A 19248-nucleotide genomic window follows, 5' to 3' on the forward strand; every position below is an offset into this window, starting at 1 on the left:
TTGTGACTTCTTGTTTTATTCTCATTCTCAATAGGGTTCTTTTGTGACTTCCTTCCCCCTCCTTTTTCTTTTCCTCCTACTTTGGTGAAACCTGTCTGATCTTTCCCTTTGTTGGTGTTTAGGTGTTCCTCCCTTTTATTAAGAGAACAGTCTCTAGATAGGTGCCCATGCTCATGACATTTGTGGCATCTGAATGGGATATGCTCATAGTCAACTGTTTGTACCCATTCTTTGTCATAGACTATTAGAATGACCTCATATGGAAGGGCTCTTGATAGGTCCATCTCCACACATATACGGGCATAGGAGGTATATTTTCCTCGTAGGGTTGCCTCAGAAATTTTTAAGAAATTACCTAATTTATTGCCTATAGCTTTTAAACACTCTAGCAACCAGTAATCTAAGGGTAAGGAGTAGAGTCTAATCCATACCGGTACCGAAGTGAAGGTTTCTCATTCTGGCACAAAGTTCATCGTCCAAGGCCGCATATAGAGACCAGCAGCTGCAAAGAAGTATGGTCCTCCTTCAAAAATTCTGTCTTTGTCCTCCATGCTCGTGAACACCACTATAAAAAAACCTTTGGATCCTAGATGTATCTTTAACTCTCCCTTTGGTTTCCAGTTGTATTTTATCCAAGTGTACAACGCTTTCTTTGACGACCAGATTCCCATAAACTTGCATATAATGGCATAGTTAGCCATGTGATCCCTGTGCTCTTGCAGAGCTGGATCATTCAATAAAACCTGCAGTTTAGTTATGGTCTTGGGTTTACAGGGCCCCATTTTGGTTCTATTCTCTGTTCCCTGACCTCTGTCTTCTGCTTTCTCCTCCTGTCGGTCTTCTTCGTGGGTCCCTTATTCTGCATGGGTTTTGCTGCCTTCCGCCTTTTGATTCTAAGTGTTTTTTTGTCTTGTCCTCCAAGGAATGTGGAGGCTTGTTCTTATTCCCTGCTCTTCCTCTATTTGAAACCACATCGCTGTAGGAGGGAGTGGAGCTCCCTCCTCCCTGTGCCTCCATGGTTACCTGTTACCCTCTGTCACTATGTTTGTTGAACCCTAGAACCTCAGACGCCTCCTCAAATCTGGATTTTCACCCTTATTGATAAAGTTGTCATCTTCTAAATGTTACTTCTCAAGTAAGATTTTAATTTGATCTTATTTGTTGCATTTCAAATTGCCAATTTTGTTTGGTTAGGGTTTAAATCTAGCGATTTCATCATTTTAGAAGAAATTTAGTGAGCCTAGGCATTCAAAGATTTTCTTTTGCTAGGATTTTCCTATCGCTGCTTTCTTTTGATATTTGAAGTGGAAAGTATAAGCCATACTTCGACATCCCCTTTGTATTACTGCATATGCACGAGTCCTTGGGATGTTCCAGTAAATTAGAAAATGGAGTCCATAAAAAGGACTTGGAAGGGTTTTGTTTAAGTTCTACAGTGTTCGAATCAGAGCAAATTGATTATAAGATCTGAAGGTGTCTATAAAATAAATTGTGTGTGAGGTTTCCCTTAAATTTTAATGGGATTTATTTGATATTTTGCCTGGATTGAGACTTGAGGCATCTAGTGCCCTTTCTTCATAAGCCAACTGTTTGAATCCTTACTGTACTATCATCTATTTCGTTGAAAGATCTAAGTCTATTTGTTTGAGCTTCCCAATTCACTGGTTTGAAATTTTATTTTGACCTTTCAATTCCCTTTTATATGTTAACTTATCAAACCATTTTGTGTTCATATTATTTTCTATGAATGGTGTTTCTTGCAATAAAATCTTATTATAGTAATATTTTTATTCTAAGTAAAAGATTAATCCTTGTTTGTTTTATATACTAACACATAGTTATGTCCTTTGTTTGCAAAGGATGCCCAACAATGCCTTTTACCCTGATTATTGATATATTATTTTTGCTTAATGACTAGTATTACTAGCATACCGTTTCTCTTTTTTTTACAACACCTTTCTATATGAATTTTGTGTGCTTTACTTGGGATTCTGAGTATTTGAATTTCAACTAGTGAGAATGTTCCATTTACCCAAGTTGTTATCGAGGTTATGAGGAAAATCGAAGGAGCCTATGCTCTTATTTTCAAGAGTCCACACTACCCTAGTGAGTTGTTTGCACGTAAGCGCGACAGCCCATTGTTGCTCGGCATTAAGGTCAGTGCTTTGTGCCATGGAGTTATACTTGTTCGACATAGAAAATAAGCGATACTTCTAATGCAAAGTTTAATATTCTATAGAAAATAAGCATTGCTTTTCACTGATTAGTGTAATCAACACCTTCTTATTATATACATATACTTTAGGAAGTTCTTGAGGATGGAAAAGCTAGAGCTGCTTTTCAAGATGGAAAAATTAGACTGAAAAAGGAGAATGGAAATCCCAAAGAATTGTTCTTTGCCAGTAATGCCTATGCATTAATTAAACATACAAAAAAGTATTGGTCCTTGAGGATAAGGAAGTTGCTCACATTAAGATATGTCATCTGTGTTTTATGAGTAAAATATTGTGATTCTTTTATCTTTAAAATCTCATCTAATTCTAGAGACATTGCTTTTCAAGATCACACGCTCAGATTACTAGAAGATGAAACTTGATATTCTTTGCATCAATGAAAGTGATGTATCTTCCATATTAGTTTTTTAATCCAAGTATCAAATTGACACATAGACACCAATACGGAAACGTGTGCTTGCATTTGTAAAAGATGCAATGTGTCGATGAATTACCACACATGAATCACACGAACATGCAATTGTTTACCACGTCCTACTTCTATTGAATGTGATTTATCTATCTTGGATGGATTTTGAACAAATAAAACACGAACACGCAATTGTTTACCACGTCCTAATTCTATTGAACGTGATTTATCCATCTTGGATGGATTTTGAACAAATAAAAAGGGGAAAATATGAGCAAAAAGAGATTCATGAATAACCTAAGTCATTAGCAACAACAATGAGAGGAAGGCAGGCTAATTAGAGGGGACAACAAGTGAAAGGGAGTGTTCTTTTAGGTGGAATTAAGGATCATTTACGGACAATTAGGAGGTGCAGGAGAATGTTTTCATTGCTTGTGGTACAAGCTATAATGCTACCTTGGCATCTAGATCGATTGTTGAGGAGCTTTCTGGTAAGCTTAAATGTAAGCATGGTATTGGACAAACCGCAGTGAATGTTTTCAAACCTTTGGAGTTATAAATGAGATTCCATTTCAAGATTTTACATAGTAATGGTTTGTGCATTGTTTTATACATGAAAGTGTCCCCATGACGATGGAGCTTGCAAGAGATTTACTAGATAGAGCAAGGACCAATTTATAGAGAAGATACCGCAGTATTTGTCAGTCAGTCAGGAGAAACAACCAATACTCTGTTGGCATTAGAATATGCTTTGAGAAAAGGAGCATTGTCTGTAGGAATTACAAATACTGTGGAATCTGGATAGTGCCATAGCAAGGAAAACACACTGCGATATTCATATCAATGCCGGGTGTGCGATTGGTGTTGCTGGTACCAAGGTAATATACCTTTCTCTTCCTCAAATTTTCTCTTGATTCTTCTTTCCATTTTGATTCCATTATCAAGTTTTTCATCATATCAGGGTAATTTTATGATGATTGCAGGCTTATACAAGTCAGATAGCAGTAATAGCTATGTTGGCCCTGGCTGTTGGATAGGATTCAATTTCAAGTCAATCATGTAGAGAGGCAATTTTCGATGGACTTTTTGACTTGCCAAGTAAGTTTACAAGGCTTCCTTGAAAACGAATGATGGCACAAGTAGTAGATACACGTAATTCACTTCCATTGCCATTTTCCCATTAAAACTGTAACTGTATCAATGAAGTACAATGAAAGCATTCAAGTCAAGCATATACAAAAAGAATGGTACCTTTTTTCAAGCCAGTGCCTCTAGAATTGTCAATAATCAAGTCGCTTGATTCATGTTGGTGTCTAAATTTGATTACACTAAAATATGGAAAAATTTATCTAATGCAAAAAATAGTGATAAAATTGCCTTATCTTCCGCAAAGAATACTGATTGAATTTTGTTAAATCAACGAATACCAATATTTTTTTATAATTTCAAAGCTGATAAAAACATGTCAAATTCAGTTTTAGACTGCATAATTGTATATATCTACGCAATTTTTAATTTGAAAAAACTGATTCTAAACCATTATTTTATGAATTTTATAAAAATACTTCGCTGGAACACTGTACGTACAGATGTAGTTTTGAAGTTAAAAAACATGATTCTTAACGATTGTTTTATGAAATAAAAAAATATTTTACTAGTTGATTTTTGACTCGCCATTTTATTTGACAGTGCTCGAGATTTGAAGAATTTTGAAAATTTTCTTTGGGAAAAATGGTCAGAAGTGGTGACTAAGGTTATCAGAGGGAGGTTGAAAAAGCATACATTTTTATATATACCATGTTGTTTGGGAGTGGGAGCGGGAGCGGGAGCGACCATTTTCAGAAGCTCCCGGTTTGGGAGCGAATCCGGAGCGATTTTTTAAAAATATATATATTTTTTATATTTTTTAATTTTTGATACATATATGTCAACAAAAACATGTAGAATGATGAATTATACATAAAAAACATAAAAAAAACATACATTGATCATTGAACTATGTCACATCAATCATCTAGAAATTATAATCGTCATCAACCATGTCCACAAGTTAGTAAAATACATATTACAACTTAGTAAAATACATATTACAACTGCAACATATTGAGTCTCATGATTCATCAAATTCAATCTTAAAGTTTCAACTTCAAGCTTTCAAAATTGAAAATTCAATAACATTTATCATCATTGATCACCAAAGTTGTACTTGTAAGCTAAGTTTAACCATTACAAGAAGTAATATCTAAGATATTTCTAAGTCCTAACTTCTAACTGTTAACATGATATGAAATGTTATAAATTTATAAAATCAAACATGAATAATGAAATGAAATGAAACAACTTTAGTCTTTCACGAAGCATCATATTCATAATTCACAGTCATTACCAATGAGTTATAATTGCCAAGGCCCAACTTCAAACTTCAAATTTTCATTGTCACAGTGATATATTGTTTACAAAAAATATCATTATGATATGAAAGAGTCAAGAGTCAAGGACTCAAAACTCAACAGTCATGAAAACTAAAGTCTAATAGAAACTAAAAAAGACAAGTAAATTGTAAATCTACATGTGGCCCTTGCCACGAGAGTCTCCAGGAGTATAAGCAGGTCGTGGTGGTCTTCTAGGAGTCTCCCGCACAGACCGACGACCAGAGCTAGAACCTCCACGTGAGGGTGTAGATGGAGGTGGCGACGACAAAGGAACAAGACTCGGACCTCGAGCACTGCTACTGGATGGTGGAGGTGGAGGTGGCATGGCTGCTGTAGATGCTTCATCTTCATCCCTTACAAGTTCCTCTTCCAGTTCTTCAATATGTACAATGCCATCTTCCAAATTGTCATCCTCTGGGTGATTGTCCCAAATTTTATATGTGGGATCCTCATAAGCCCGATCACAGTAATGACTCAACAACCTCAAGTTGTAGTGCACATAAACCAAGCTTTCTGCTCGGTTTTCATTGAGTCTGTTTCTTTTCACATTATGTATGTAGCTGTAGGTGCTTCAACACCTCTCTGCAGAAGAAGTATTTACAACCTGTGAAAGAACTTTTTTTGCCAATTTTGGCAAAAGTCCCTAGCCGCCATATGTTTCCCACCATGTGAGAGTATCAAATCTATCTCTGTCGTCCATTGCATGGAAGTTACCATACAAACCAGTGCCACTAAAGTATCAGCCTATTTCAAAGCGCACAGCGGCACATTCCTCCTTGTCAGGTACCAACTTTTCTAATGCTTCCAAATATCCTCTAGTTACCTCTGGATCTAAATGGGGTTTGGTCCTAACCCCACCCCCTGCTGCAGGTTGGCCCAACCAAGATGTAGAGTAGTATTTTGGCGTAAGGATATACGCCAAGCAATGTAGTGGAAGATTAAGTCTATTCCACCGTTCACACACACAATCGTGAATCAGTTTGTACAAGTCGGGATCTCTGTTATGAACAATATCTTTTATTTCCCCCAACATGGTATCCATCTGCTCATACACCTCACCAATCACTGGTTTGTCTGTATCTGCAAACTGAATCATGTGATAAATGGGCTTGGTGAAATCCAATACTTGCCTCACACTTGTCCAAAACTGACCATCAAGAGCGGCCTCCTCCACCATTTCAAAACCTCCCCTGTCAGCTGCATTTGTAGCCCTTTCCTTTAATACCTGCCAATGTGGACTTGATACCATGCTAGCCAATGACTCTCTTACCTTCAAAAGGCGCCTGAAGGTGAGGTAATAGCTACCAAATCTGGTCTTCGCAATCTTCAACAACTCCAATCTCGAGTGACTGCGGAAAAGGCCATGGGTATTGCTATGATTTGTAATAAATTTTATTATTTGTTTGCCTTTCTTGTACAAATCACCAATCCATTGGTATTGTTCATTTTTGTTCTTGACAATATCATGCAACAGAAGGTTCAATGTGTGAACCAAACATCCAGACCAAATATGTTGGGGTATTTATCCTCAATAATTGCTCCCGCTGCCTTACAATTAGGAGCATTATCAGTGATGACTTGGATGACATTGTATGGCCCAATACGCTTAATTGTTTCAAGTAATGCTTCTGCAATGTTGATGGCGGTCTTGAACTTGTCTGAGTAATCATGTGCAATTAGAAAGATGGGACCACTAACAGACACAGCAAGAACACTTATCAATGGCTTGCCTTTTACATTTGTCCATCCATCAGATACAATGGACACCCCATGGTCAGTCCAAGAACTTGTCATTCTATTCAAAGAATGTGATATTTTTTCTTTTTCATGATCAAGGCCAACGGTTCTTGCCTTGTCATACCCAGGGCTCTTGTATCCTTTAGGGGCATCATTTATGGCAGAAACCATTTCGTGCCAATAAGGTGAGCGAAGAACATTGAATGGTATCCCACATGCATAGAGAAACCTGTAAACCTTTGAATCCACATCATTCCTACACCCCTCATCAAGGAAACCTGATATGATTCTACGCCTTAAAGATGATGACCCTGTGCCTCCATATCCACTGCCTTGGGAGGATGTTGAAGGAGTTCTTTGTGATTGTGAGCTTGGTTCAAAAAAACCCCTTGATTTTTTTGATTTGTATTGGGCTTCCGCCTCTTCCCTTATGTATTTGGCTCTATCCGCTGCTGACACCGCTATACAAGTTTTGATTCCTATTTGTTTGTCTCCATCCCATGGCCTTTTCCCGCAGAGGTGTCTTCTAGCACGGGTGTATGAACCTGTGTAATCAGTGTTGCAATGGGGGCAATGAAATTTAGTGGTTCCACCCCCTCTCCCTGTTTCAGCCCTGTTAACATATTTCCACAATGGGGTTTGGTCTTGTTTAGTTTTTTGAGGGTCATGTTCACCCTCCTCCAGCTCCTCCTCACCGGGGTTTTCACCAATTCGACTTCCTCCAGCTTCTTCATCCCCCTCTTTAGTTTGGCCCCTCCGTTTCCTACTCTCCAGCACAGTGTTGCACGAAGCGCCCCCCCCCCGGATCGAAGCTCCGAAGCGCGCCCCGTACGGAAGCGCCGTACGAAGCGCGCTTCGGAATTATGGAAGCGGCGCTTCGGCAATTTAAAACGCTTCCTGGAATTTCCGAAGCGCCGGCCGGAAGCGCCGCTTCCATGGCTTCGAAGCGCGCTTCGTACGGCGCTTCGGGCCGCCGAAGCGCGGCGATTCGGAGCAGGAAGCGTGCGCTTCACGCACGCTTCCGTACGCTTCGGCCAAAGGGGGCGCCGCAAGGGAAAAAAGACGCATTTTTTTTAATTTTTTTTTTAAGTTATGTTAACTCAACATTAAGGGGGTGGGTTAGGGTGAGGTTAGAGTGAGGAATGAAAAGAATTAATCCCCCATTCATTCCTCATTTTCTCACTTTGAGTTTATGAGAGTTGGAGAAGAGAAGAGAGGAGAGGAGAAGAGAAGAGAGGAAAGGAGAGGAGAAGAGAGGAGAGCTTGGAGGAGTGAAGAAGGAGGAGCTAGGAGAAGGAGGAGGAGCTTGGAGGACTTCATCTACAAGAGCTAAAGAGGTAAGTTCAAACCCCAAACTCCCTTGTTTTTTTGACAATTTTTTTGTATTTTTCTCCTCCCTCTCCTACTCTTTCCCATTGTTTCTACTTGCTCCTTTATTTACAGGTTGTCGTTGTCCACCACCTATATCCATATTCCAAGATGGTGTTCTTTTGGCTTCTATGTATCATTCCACTCTTGGTTTTAATGATGGCAAAGGTGAGGAATAGAAGGGAAGAAACAGAAGAGGACATTGGTGATGGTCCTAATAGGAGTGACCCAATGTATGATGAGGAGGAAGGGTTTGAAAAGGAAGGGGATGAACTTGAAGGGGACACTGAAACACAAGATGGGAAAGCTACATCAACACCCTTGTGGAACTATGTGACCAAACTTGATGGGGGAAAGGGTGGTGGATCTTACAAATTTGTGTGCCCTCATGGTTGTCATGGAGGAAAACCATATTGTGGTTCATATACCCGTCTGAGGAGGCATCTTTGTGGGGTGCTGGACAGTGATGAAAAAAAGGGTTCTGTGGGGGTACAGATTTGCCCCAACATTTCAACTGAAGAAAGAAGAAAATACATCCAAATAGAGATGGCTGCACAACAAAAAAACAAGAAACAAAAAACTCATTCTGAATCAAGTGCAACCTCTAAATTTGGTAGTTGCTCATCTCCTCATGGTACTTCTGCAAGCTCTAGAGGTAGAAGAACAATAGGGGATTTCCTTAATGTTGCTGGGAGGGATGATGTGGATGGAAAGATAGTCCGTTTTCTTTGTGCTTGCGGTGTACCATTCAATGTGCTTCGCTCTCCCTATTGGCATGAAATGGTAAAGGCCATCAATGAAGCCCCAAAAGGATACAAGGCCCCCAACTATGAGAAAGCTAGAACAATGTTATTAGAAAGAGAAAAAGCTAAGGTTCAAAGAGCTTTGACACGTTTTACAAATGAGTGGGTAGATTCTGGGGTATCCATTGTATCAGATGGGTGGACAAATATTAGAAACCAACATTTGATAAATGTTCTTGGTGTTTCTTCTAGTGGTGCAGTATTTATTGCATGTCATGACTCCTCCTCCATCACTGCATCTGCACAAAACATTGCAGATCTCCTATTGAAATCAATCAAAGATGTTGGTCTGAATAATGTGGTTCAAGTGATCACAGATAATGCAGCAAATTGTAAGGCAGCAGGAAAAATTATTGAGCGTACTCATCCACACATCTTTTGGTCTGGGTGCCTGGTTCACACATTGAACCTTTTGATGCATGATATTGTGAAACACAAAGAATGTGGGTGGATTGCTGAGGTTTACAGGAGAGGGAAGCAGCTCATTAAATTCATCAGAGGGCATACAAGGGTAAACTACTTCTATGGCACTTACTCCAAGTTGCAATTGCTTAAAATTGCAAAGACAAGATTTGCTAGTTATTACCTCACCTTTAGGCGGCTAGTGAAGGTGAGACAAGCTTTAACTAATCTGGTGTGTGCTGAAACATGGGATGAAATTAACACTGACATAGATGGTGCTAATGCAGTCAAGGACACTGTTCTTGACAGTTACTTTTGGGGACAGGTTAAATATGTTTTGCAATTCACCAAACCAATTTATTACATGATCAAGTTTGCAGATTCAGATCGACCAGTAATTGGGGAGGTGTATGAGCAAATGGATAGCATGTTGGGGCAGATTAAAGACATTGTTGAGCCTAGAGATATCACCTTGTACAATTATATTCGTGTAGAGGTGCAAAACCGATGGGAAATGCTAAATGTTCCATTGCATGCATTAGCATATGTTTTGACACCTAAATACTATCATCCATCATGGCTTTCAACACCAGCACCTGGGGGGGGAAGCAGGAGAAAACCACACCAAGATCAAGAGGTTCACCAAAAATATATAGCTGCATTGAGTAAATTAATCCCTGATGAGGAGGACGCTGCATTGGTACGGAGACAGGTGAGCAACTATACGCTCAACACTGGTCCATTTGGGAGCATGCATGCAATTAAAGATCGAGAGAATTTTTCTACTCTTGAGTGGAGGGACATGCATGGAGGGGGTACTCCACTTCTACAGAGTTTGGCATTGCGGGTGCTATCACAGGTGGTAAACACTTCTTCTGCAGAGAGGTGTTGGAGCTCTTATTCTTTCATCCACAGTGTTAAAAGGAACAGGTTGAATTTAGACCGGGCAGAGAGCTTGGTTTATGTTCATTACAACTTGCGATTGTTGTCCCATTACTGTGAAGATGCAAAGTCTAATAAAGACTTGTTGATTTGGGACAAGAATCCAAAGGAGCCCAATTTGGAGGATGGAGTGTTGCGACTAGAGCAATTAGAGGATGCTCTTATCCAGGTATGTCCATTGTGGTATGAATTTTCCAATTTTCCCTTATAAAGCATTTCTCTAATTCATGTTTTTAATTTTTTTGTTAACTAGTGTTTTTTTTTTTTGCATGAATTTTTTGAGCAATTCTAGGATGATGATGACCGTGTTGATATGCCACCACCCCCACCCCCATCTGGTCCCTTGGTTCCTAGGTTCCATGGTTCAACACCAACAGCAGGGGGTTCTTCTTCATCAGTTTCAGTGCCACGACTTTCACAGGCACCATCTTCTTCATTGCCACCACGTGGAGGCTCGCCACCACGTGGAGGCCCGCCACCACGTTCTATTCGTGGTGGAAGGAGGAGAGATTAGTAGATATATTCACAATCTACTACTTTTTGTCATAGATTACTCATTAGACTTGTAGACTTGTGAATTTGAATTTTGAACCTTTTTGGCTTGGCGGTGACCAAGTGACATATTTTGTAAACATTATTATTTGAATTTTGGACATGACAAATGTTGACAGTTGCTCACTTGCTAGATAAATCATAATATGCTCTATGTTTTATGTTTTATAATATGCTTAAATGTTTTATGTTTTATAATATGATTAAAAATTTGATGTATGTTTGTAATAGCTAGAATATAGATGATTGTTGTACATACTAGTAACTACAATGGAATCATGGATGCCATATCTATCTTGATTTATGCAAAAATATGCATGTTTTCATGTCTTCTACAATTAATTTGGTATTTGGGATGTTTGTTTTGAGTATAAATGCAAAAAAATAAAAAAATAAAAATAAATATATATATATATATATAGCAGACGCTTCCGCGGACGCTTCGCTTCCTAGATTTTTGGAAAATGACGCTTCGGCATCCCCGCTTCCAAAAAACGCTTCCGCTTCGCTCCCGCTTCGTGCAACATTGCTCCAGCACCATAATAACCATAAAAGGGACCAGGAAGAGGAAAATGCCAAGAAATATAGCCAGGTCCATGGTGTTTGATGTTTGTAGGGTTTTGATTCTTGAATCTGCAAATTAATTTAATTTATTGGGATTAATTAATTTAATTTAAATTCATGATTTTTAAACTCAATAAACTAAATTAAATTAACTAAATTACTAAGTTACTTACCTCTGTAGGCTTGCTCCTCGCTCCTCGGCACTTGCTCCTCGCTCCTTTGCTCTTGCTCTCCAACAAACTCAACTCAATGAAGTGATAATGAAGTTTTTTAGGCCCATTGGGCTTTTAAAACAATTTTTTTTTTTAATTTAATTTATTTTTTTTTTACGTCTGTGGATTTTTTTTTTCCGCCGGATCGCTCCTGGCGCCGCTCGAAACGCTCCCGGAGTGATTTTTTAATGCTTGGGAGCGATCGGGAGCGATCACTCCCCGATCGCTCCCGGGCTTAAAATTTCGCTCCGCGAGCGACCGCTCCCTATAGTGCTCCCGAAAATGGCAGGGAGTGCAATTTTTTTTCGGGAGCGCGCTCTCGAAAATCGCTCCCATCCGGGAGCGATTTTGGGAGCGCGCTCCGGAGCCGCTCCCGCCCGGAGTGCGATTCGGAAGCGGGTTCGGGGGGGGGGGCGCTCCCCCGCAACTATGACATATATAAAAAATGTTTTCGGAATTGCAGTAATTCTTTTTATTTCTATGAAAAAATCATAATTTTATTAGAACATGATTACATCTTTCATATGCTTAGTAGTGTGCCGGAAAGCCTTCGTCAGAATCCATAGAATAAGAAAAGTCATTTAATCCTGCTGGGATTATCCCTTTCAATGAAACATATACAAATACAATCCAAAATATGATCAGCTTACGGACCTCATTCTATCACCTACAGGTCCATACATATCCAAGTAACAGATCCAAAGACTGTGTTATAACAGTTCAACAAGTATTTGAGCTCATATGAGAGCACACAATTGTAGGATACATAGTCAATAGAGGATCCCTTTAGATGTGCATAAAACTGTAGTGAGTTACAAAAGAATTGATTCCACGTGAGAAAAATCAAAGAAGGGGATGGTGAACCGTGATCGGAGAGAGCTCATCAGCCACCTCATTCTTTGCCCTGTAGGCATCTTGAAAAGAGATTCCATCAGAAAGAACCTCAACAGATTTAATATCCCTAAAGACAGGTCTTAACAATAAAAAATTTAAAGAGTTGACCCCCTTCATCTAATTGTTAACTACCCTGGAATCCCCCCAACTTTGCAATTTTTGAACATCTTTTTCAGCTGTGAGCATGTGGGACTTGTCTTTTAAGTATCAACCAAAAAACCATTAATTGAGCGGGCATTTAAATTTCGAGATTGGTTTGAACCACCATAACTGGTTTCCTAGCACCTCAGCTTCGCACGCTACTTTATACCCAGGCTTACTCTAAAATATGTATATCGTTTTGGAAATGCTACTTATAGATGCGGTCAAAACTTTGTTGTAGAAATCACCGCCTGGGACTTGCCCCTGGCTTCAAAAGCATCCACTGGGGGTTCGAACCTGAGACTTGCATTTATGCACCTGACACTTGTATTTATGTAGTTTTGTTCATTATCAAAAGGTCAAACACACGCCTAACAGACCAAAAGTGGCCCGAGGCCCTTAAACAAACACATGTATAACAGGCCAAACTAGTCTAAGTGGAACTATAAGATTTAATTTATTTGTGTGTGTTATGAAAGTTTTGTTACATGTCATTACTTCATTTAGTTCATCCAAGAGTTGGACAACTTCTAAACCTCAGCTAGTAGTAGCTCACAGATTGTGATCACAAGGTTCACATCATTTTTATTTCAAATTCTTTTGAAGGCCAGCCTTTTTCAAGCATGTTGTGCTTCACTCACTTATGTATTTATTGAATGTTATAATGCTTGGACAGGTTTGTTTCTAGGATTTTCGGTTTTATAAGATGTTTCACAGTCAAATTAAAAAGTTTTGTTAATTATTTCATGTATCCTATACTTCTTACTTATGTGAAAGCTTGGCAGGGTGGACTCGGTCCTGTGTATACGAAGAAAGTGGTGAAAATCTCGGAGCTTCTCAATAACGTGGAGCTTCGAACAGAATAATGCAATCATTGTCAAAAAGTTTCACGTGGAATTAGATTGTAAAGCTTTTCTTCTAAGGATTCATCATCTACTTCTTTTGGAAGTGAATCCTCAAGATCAACCTGTTCTGTCACTTTTGGATGCTTGAATACTGCTTTGAATGCAACAGAAGGGAAGACAAGAATAACATCTGACAAATAAGCTAGCACTACATATGAAAACAACAAAACTATGGGGATGATCATGCAGTCCTCTCAACAAGCTTTTCCCGATCCCCTAATTTTCTGCAAACATTAGCTCTTCAGACTAGTTTTTTGCCAAGCAACTTTTAGATAGTTATAAGTTATACCTTAGTATCAGATGCAATGAATAGTTTGCAAATAGAGAAATGTCTTGTTGGTTTGCAAATATTAGCTCTTCGGATCAGTTCTTTTCTGCTGAGTAACTTTTGTCTTTAGTGTGACTTTTTGGACTTTCTGGTGCTAGAATCCGACGGAAAAAATTGAGGTGAAATCTTGATTTGTGTTATTTAAACTGGTTTTTTTGACTATATATGGATTCAACATCCTCAAAAACTCCTGAGGCACTTCCATTGTGCAGGGGTTATCCATCAAGCTTGTGATTTCAATAAATTCCTGCCAAATTTGAGAGAAATTAGACTAGAAAAACCCACCGGAAAAACTTCAAAAAAATCACACTAAAGACAACTCGCTTTCAAATAGTTATACCTCAGCATCAAATGCAATGAACAATTTGCAAATAGAGAAATTTCCTGTTGGTCGTTATTTAAACCATGAATGGAATCTACTTGAAGAAAATAATATGTCAAATTGGGGTCCTTTTGAAAGGACTATTGGTAATCAAAATCAGTCGGACTATGATGAAACAGAAAAACAACTATCTAGACAATATTAGCCTTTTAAAGAATGGTATCTTCAAAGGCTTTTGTCTGTGGAATGCCACAATTCAGACTGGACCTTTGCTAAGTTCCACTAAAGATGAATCAAATAACAACCCAAAGGCTAGGGCATATAGCAAGAAAATTTATCCTTTTGATGACGTTGATAAGAAGCCACTGAATGTCTGCTTTCTAAGACACCAAAGTAGACATTCTGGATTTTCATTCTGTAGGTCTCATAAGGAAGATTTTGAGTGGCCAACTCAGAATTAGAAATACATGAAATGCAAAGACAAATCATGGAAGCATTTCTTACCGTGATCATCTGCTTTCTAGCATAAGTGTATCTGCTTTCTTTAGAATATTTACCACCCCACTGAATAATTATTATTTCAGTCAAGTCAATTTTCATCATCAAGTTCTTAGGACTAAATTCACAGAGCGTAAGGAAGCATTGCAATGTTGTTGGAGAAGTTCACCAACAAAAACCCATGTTGGAGAAACTCACTTCAACAAAAACTTGAATGCATTATATCTTACTCTCATCAAAATTGAAGTGGACATGCTACTGTACTCTCAAATATTGACTTGAATGGCCTTATGTCATTTTAAAAGAAGCAAGACATTATATTGCAATGGTGAGCAGAGTGGAGCAAAATAGGTCGACCTAGCCTGCCTAGAGTATAATATTTCTAACATGTATATCCATCAACACAAAAATTGGACAAATAATTGAACTTTATGATTTAATAACAAAATATGGTTTCATGATTTCAACTTAAAACAAATAGATTTGTTGTATTTCTTTGTTTTGCTGCCTTTCTTTATTCTATGTGGACTGATAGATTTGTTGTATTTCTTTGTTTTGCTATGTTTGTTCATTCTATATAGATTGAGGTGTAAATAGCGCGTAAATAAATAATTTTGGATAGGTCTACAATGATCTGGACTCCATGAGAATGCAACTTTCAATCTATATATATGAACTGAGTCCAGTGATTTTGTAAAATCCTTGGTGGAAGCCAAGGCAAGTTAATATAATGAACTAGATCAAGTGATAAATTCTTGGTGGAAGCCATAGCAAGTTAATTAATAAAAATAATGAACCAGATCAAGTGATTTTATAAAATTCTACCAGGAGATTGCAAGTTCAACCCTGATTTGGTAGCTACTAAAGTTATAAATTTCACTACCGTTCCGCTTGACGAGAAGTAAATTGCAGAGAAGCAATTTGCAGCCAACCTTGTGAACCACGGACCTTTGGGAGGTATGTATATTTCTGTCTACACCTTTGAATTATGTTAAATTATGTTAGAAAACCATGACGGTGAGTCACTTGGCTGTTTATGTTTACCTTTTTCTCGTCCTTTGACACTTAATTATGTCTACCAGACCCATTTTCAGTGAGCAACAAAATTGAATGCAATCAATTTTAATTAAAGTCTATAAAAAATTTAAAAATAGAGTCGAGTTTATAAAATGACTCTGAATTGCACATTCCCTTCTTAAGAGGGTAACAATGAAAGATCCTCACCTCAAAGTGGTACCTTTTCCGGTTGGACTTAATGCATATTTCATGCAAACATATATTGGAGGTGTCCCATGTCCTCTAATTTGTTGCAAGAGATTTATAAATCATGTAGTGTTGCTGGTGGGGTATGGATATAAAGGATTCGCACTACCAAGGAGTGCTTTTGGTGGGGTATGGACATAAAGGATTCACACTGCTGAGGTTGGGGTACAGACCTTACTGGATCATCAAGAATTCGTGGGGTGAAGAGCACGGTTATTACAAGCTTTGTCATGGGCATGATGGATGTAGAATGAGTAAAAAAAAATTGCAGTAAAATCAACAAGATGAAACAAAAAGTTCTGGCACATCTTGTTCGTTGTGCAGCTGTATTGTGCATCCTTCTGTTCAAATATGTTGCATTATCTGTTGACTGTTACGTTCAATACCACTTCAAACTATTCCAGTCCATGAAGATGTATTTGATATTTGTGTACACCATATACACTTAATATTTTTGCTATTAGATTATGTTGCAGTATTATTTTGTGATTCCCACGAATCTCAATGATAATCTTCAAATGTCATCAGTGTCCTCCCTTCTGGACAATATATTTCATATTGGTTTCATAATTGAAAATCTACTCTGGCTCTCTGGGTTGAAACGGGTTTATGAAAAGCACTAGGTGATGTAATTACTTAGCTAGCTCCCACTAAGAATACGTAAGGCCAACTTGGCAAATCGTAAAAGTTAAAGTAAGTTTCTAACCTTTTTTTCAGTAAGAAAAAAACATCTGTTTTATATATTCCAGTAAAAACAGTACATATAACCGATAATGATATATATCAATATCGCCCAATTCTTCCATATATTGTCATAGTTCCAAACCATATGCCTGTAGCTATTCTTATGTGCATTCTAAGAAAAATGCCAGTATATACCCAGATATAGATCAAAATATATTCTGTACCAACTATGTTCATTTTGTTCCAAAACGGGTTATCCTCCATATATCTACATATCATATATGCTATGTACGAAAAACAAAATAATAAATAAAATGAAAACATTTGCCATATTCACCATTCGAGTGTCTCAAAAAACCAAAAATTTGTATGTGTTTATCCCCATTGGAAATGTTGTTGTTAACCCGGAAGCAGAAGTATCCCAGCTTCCACTTTGCTGTCTCCCATCACTATTTCAATGTGCATCCCATCCAGCTCATCCTGTAGTCCCATCTTGGACATATGGTCTGCATTTTGATTATATTCCTGTCCAATATGTTGCATTGTTGAGTCCCTTAGAGAGTCCCATAGGTTCTCAATCTGGCTGAGCCATCCTAGTAGCATTGGTTGGTCTATTTTAATGCTGCCCTTTACATGATCAATGATGGTCCTAGAATCTCCATAAATGTGGATGGTGGGAATGTTCAGAAAAGAAGAAAACCAAAGCAGGCCTATCAAGAACAAGTTTCTTCTACAGTTTGTCACCAGATTTAGAGGGTATATCTTGTCTGCTCCTGAATTGCAACTGTATTATAAGGCAATGTTAATGGATCTCCTAATTGGCAAGCCAATCTCAACCTTTTAATTATTGTACTCTCTCTCTTGCTCTGCTGAAGCATTTGATTATAATAATAAGAAGAATTGATCAAAGGGTTTTCCCCATCTTGGGGTTTTTCCCTGGCTTATGCCATATCCTTGTGTTCTCTTTTCTTGGCTTGTTTTCTGATTCGATCGTATATGTTATTTCTTAAGTTGCTATCAATGTGATAATGATTCAATGCTAATAAAAGTGAAACGGACTAACAAAATGGGGTTATGTGGAATTTGAAGTAACTATCTCAAGCAATGTTGCACGAAGCGAAGCGCCCCCCCCCCCGTGGTTCCAAGCCCCGAAGCGCGTCCCGTGCGGAAGCGCCTAGGAAGCTTCGCCAGAAGCGCGCTTCCAAAATTTTTGTCGCTTCTTGGAAATTCAGAAGCGTGCTACGGAAGCGCTTCTTCCAGGCCTCTGAAGCGCGCTTCGTACGACGCTTCCGTACGATTCCGGAAAAGCTTCGCAGTGTTTAGAAAATTGTTTTATTTATTTATTTATTTTTATTTTTTTAAATTTTAGGTAAGTTTGCTTGTTGGGGGTGGGTCCACCTTGGGTTAGGGTGAGGAATGAAGGCAAAAAAAATATAAATATAGCAGATGCTCCCTCATGGTAATGTTAAATTCTTAAAGTAAAAGGATGAAAATGAAAACTTTTACTTAAATTTTTAACATTACCATGAAATGACTCAGGATATTTGAGAGTGGTTCTAGCCTCATTGGACTTCATATGGAGATAATAGAATTTCATATCCTATTCAAAATTCAACAGACTTAATAGTTTTCAGGAATTCAAGATCAATGGGATTGTGGCATTTCATTCAATTATATCAAGTATGAAGGTATGCGATTAGCATTTAATCAAGAGCACGAAGCGCTATATGTACCCTAGTGTTGGTGGTGTTAATTGTTGAACTCCTTTGTCACGCGGCACGCCCTTAGCAAAAAATTACCTTTCAATCAAGTCAAAATCATCAATCAAGCATGTTAAGCTTTTTCTACCATATTTTAAGTCTTGAATTAGGTAGTTTGATCAAAATTGGGCAATGTTGACTAATATCCCTAGACAATCGAGGTAGAGGCAAAGGCTAGACAAGAGGAGAAGAATCTAGATTCTAGATGGTTGATGCATCTAAATGGTTGATGCTCAAATAATTAATCATTAATGTACAATGGATGTTATATCTATCTTGATTTATGCAAAAATATACATGTTTTCATGTCTTCTACAACTAATTTGGTATTTGGGATGTTTGTTTTGAGTATAAATGCAAAAAAAATATATATATATATAGCAGACGCTTCCGCAAACGCTTCGCTTCCTAGATTTTTGGAAAATGACGCTTCTGCGTCCCCGCTTCCAAAAAACGTCCCCGCTTCGTCTCTCGCTTCGTGCAACATTGATCTTAAGCAAGAACATGTTAACCTAAATTTAACAACTATTCTCTTTGATTGCATTGACAAAGAGAATAGGCTCCAAGCTAGGGAAAAAACCACACAAGGGGGAAAACCCAAGAAAATCCTCTTCTTATAGAATTAGATCAAAGTGAGATATCTAAGACCCAATACCAAGACCAAGACAGTCGCAAAGAACCCAAGTCAACCCTCCTCCAACTCTCTTCCACCAAATAAAGGTCATCAAAGTCAACGCTTATCAAATCTCTGAAATTTGGTCATCCCCTAAAAATTCGGTCCTGTAACAACTCTAAAAA

General features: G+C 38.2%; 1 pseudogene; it reads left to right on the plus strand.

Annotated features, from left to right (window-relative positions):
* Window positions 1-13556, plus strand: part of LOC149177696 (glutamine--fructose-6-phosphate aminotransferase [isomerizing] 1-like) — a 105074-nt pseudogene extending 91518 nt beyond the window's left edge.
* The last annotated feature ends 5692 nt before the right edge of the window (window positions 13557-19248 follow it).

This window comes from Pinus tabuliformis, chromosome 4_1, assembly GCF_031772625.1.
Source record: "Pinus tabuliformis cultivar Carrire ecotype Pingquan chromosome 4_1, CPIR1, whole genome shotgun sequence".
NCBI classification, from domain to species: domain Eukaryota; kingdom Viridiplantae; phylum Streptophyta; class Pinopsida; order Pinales; family Pinaceae; genus Pinus; species Pinus tabuliformis.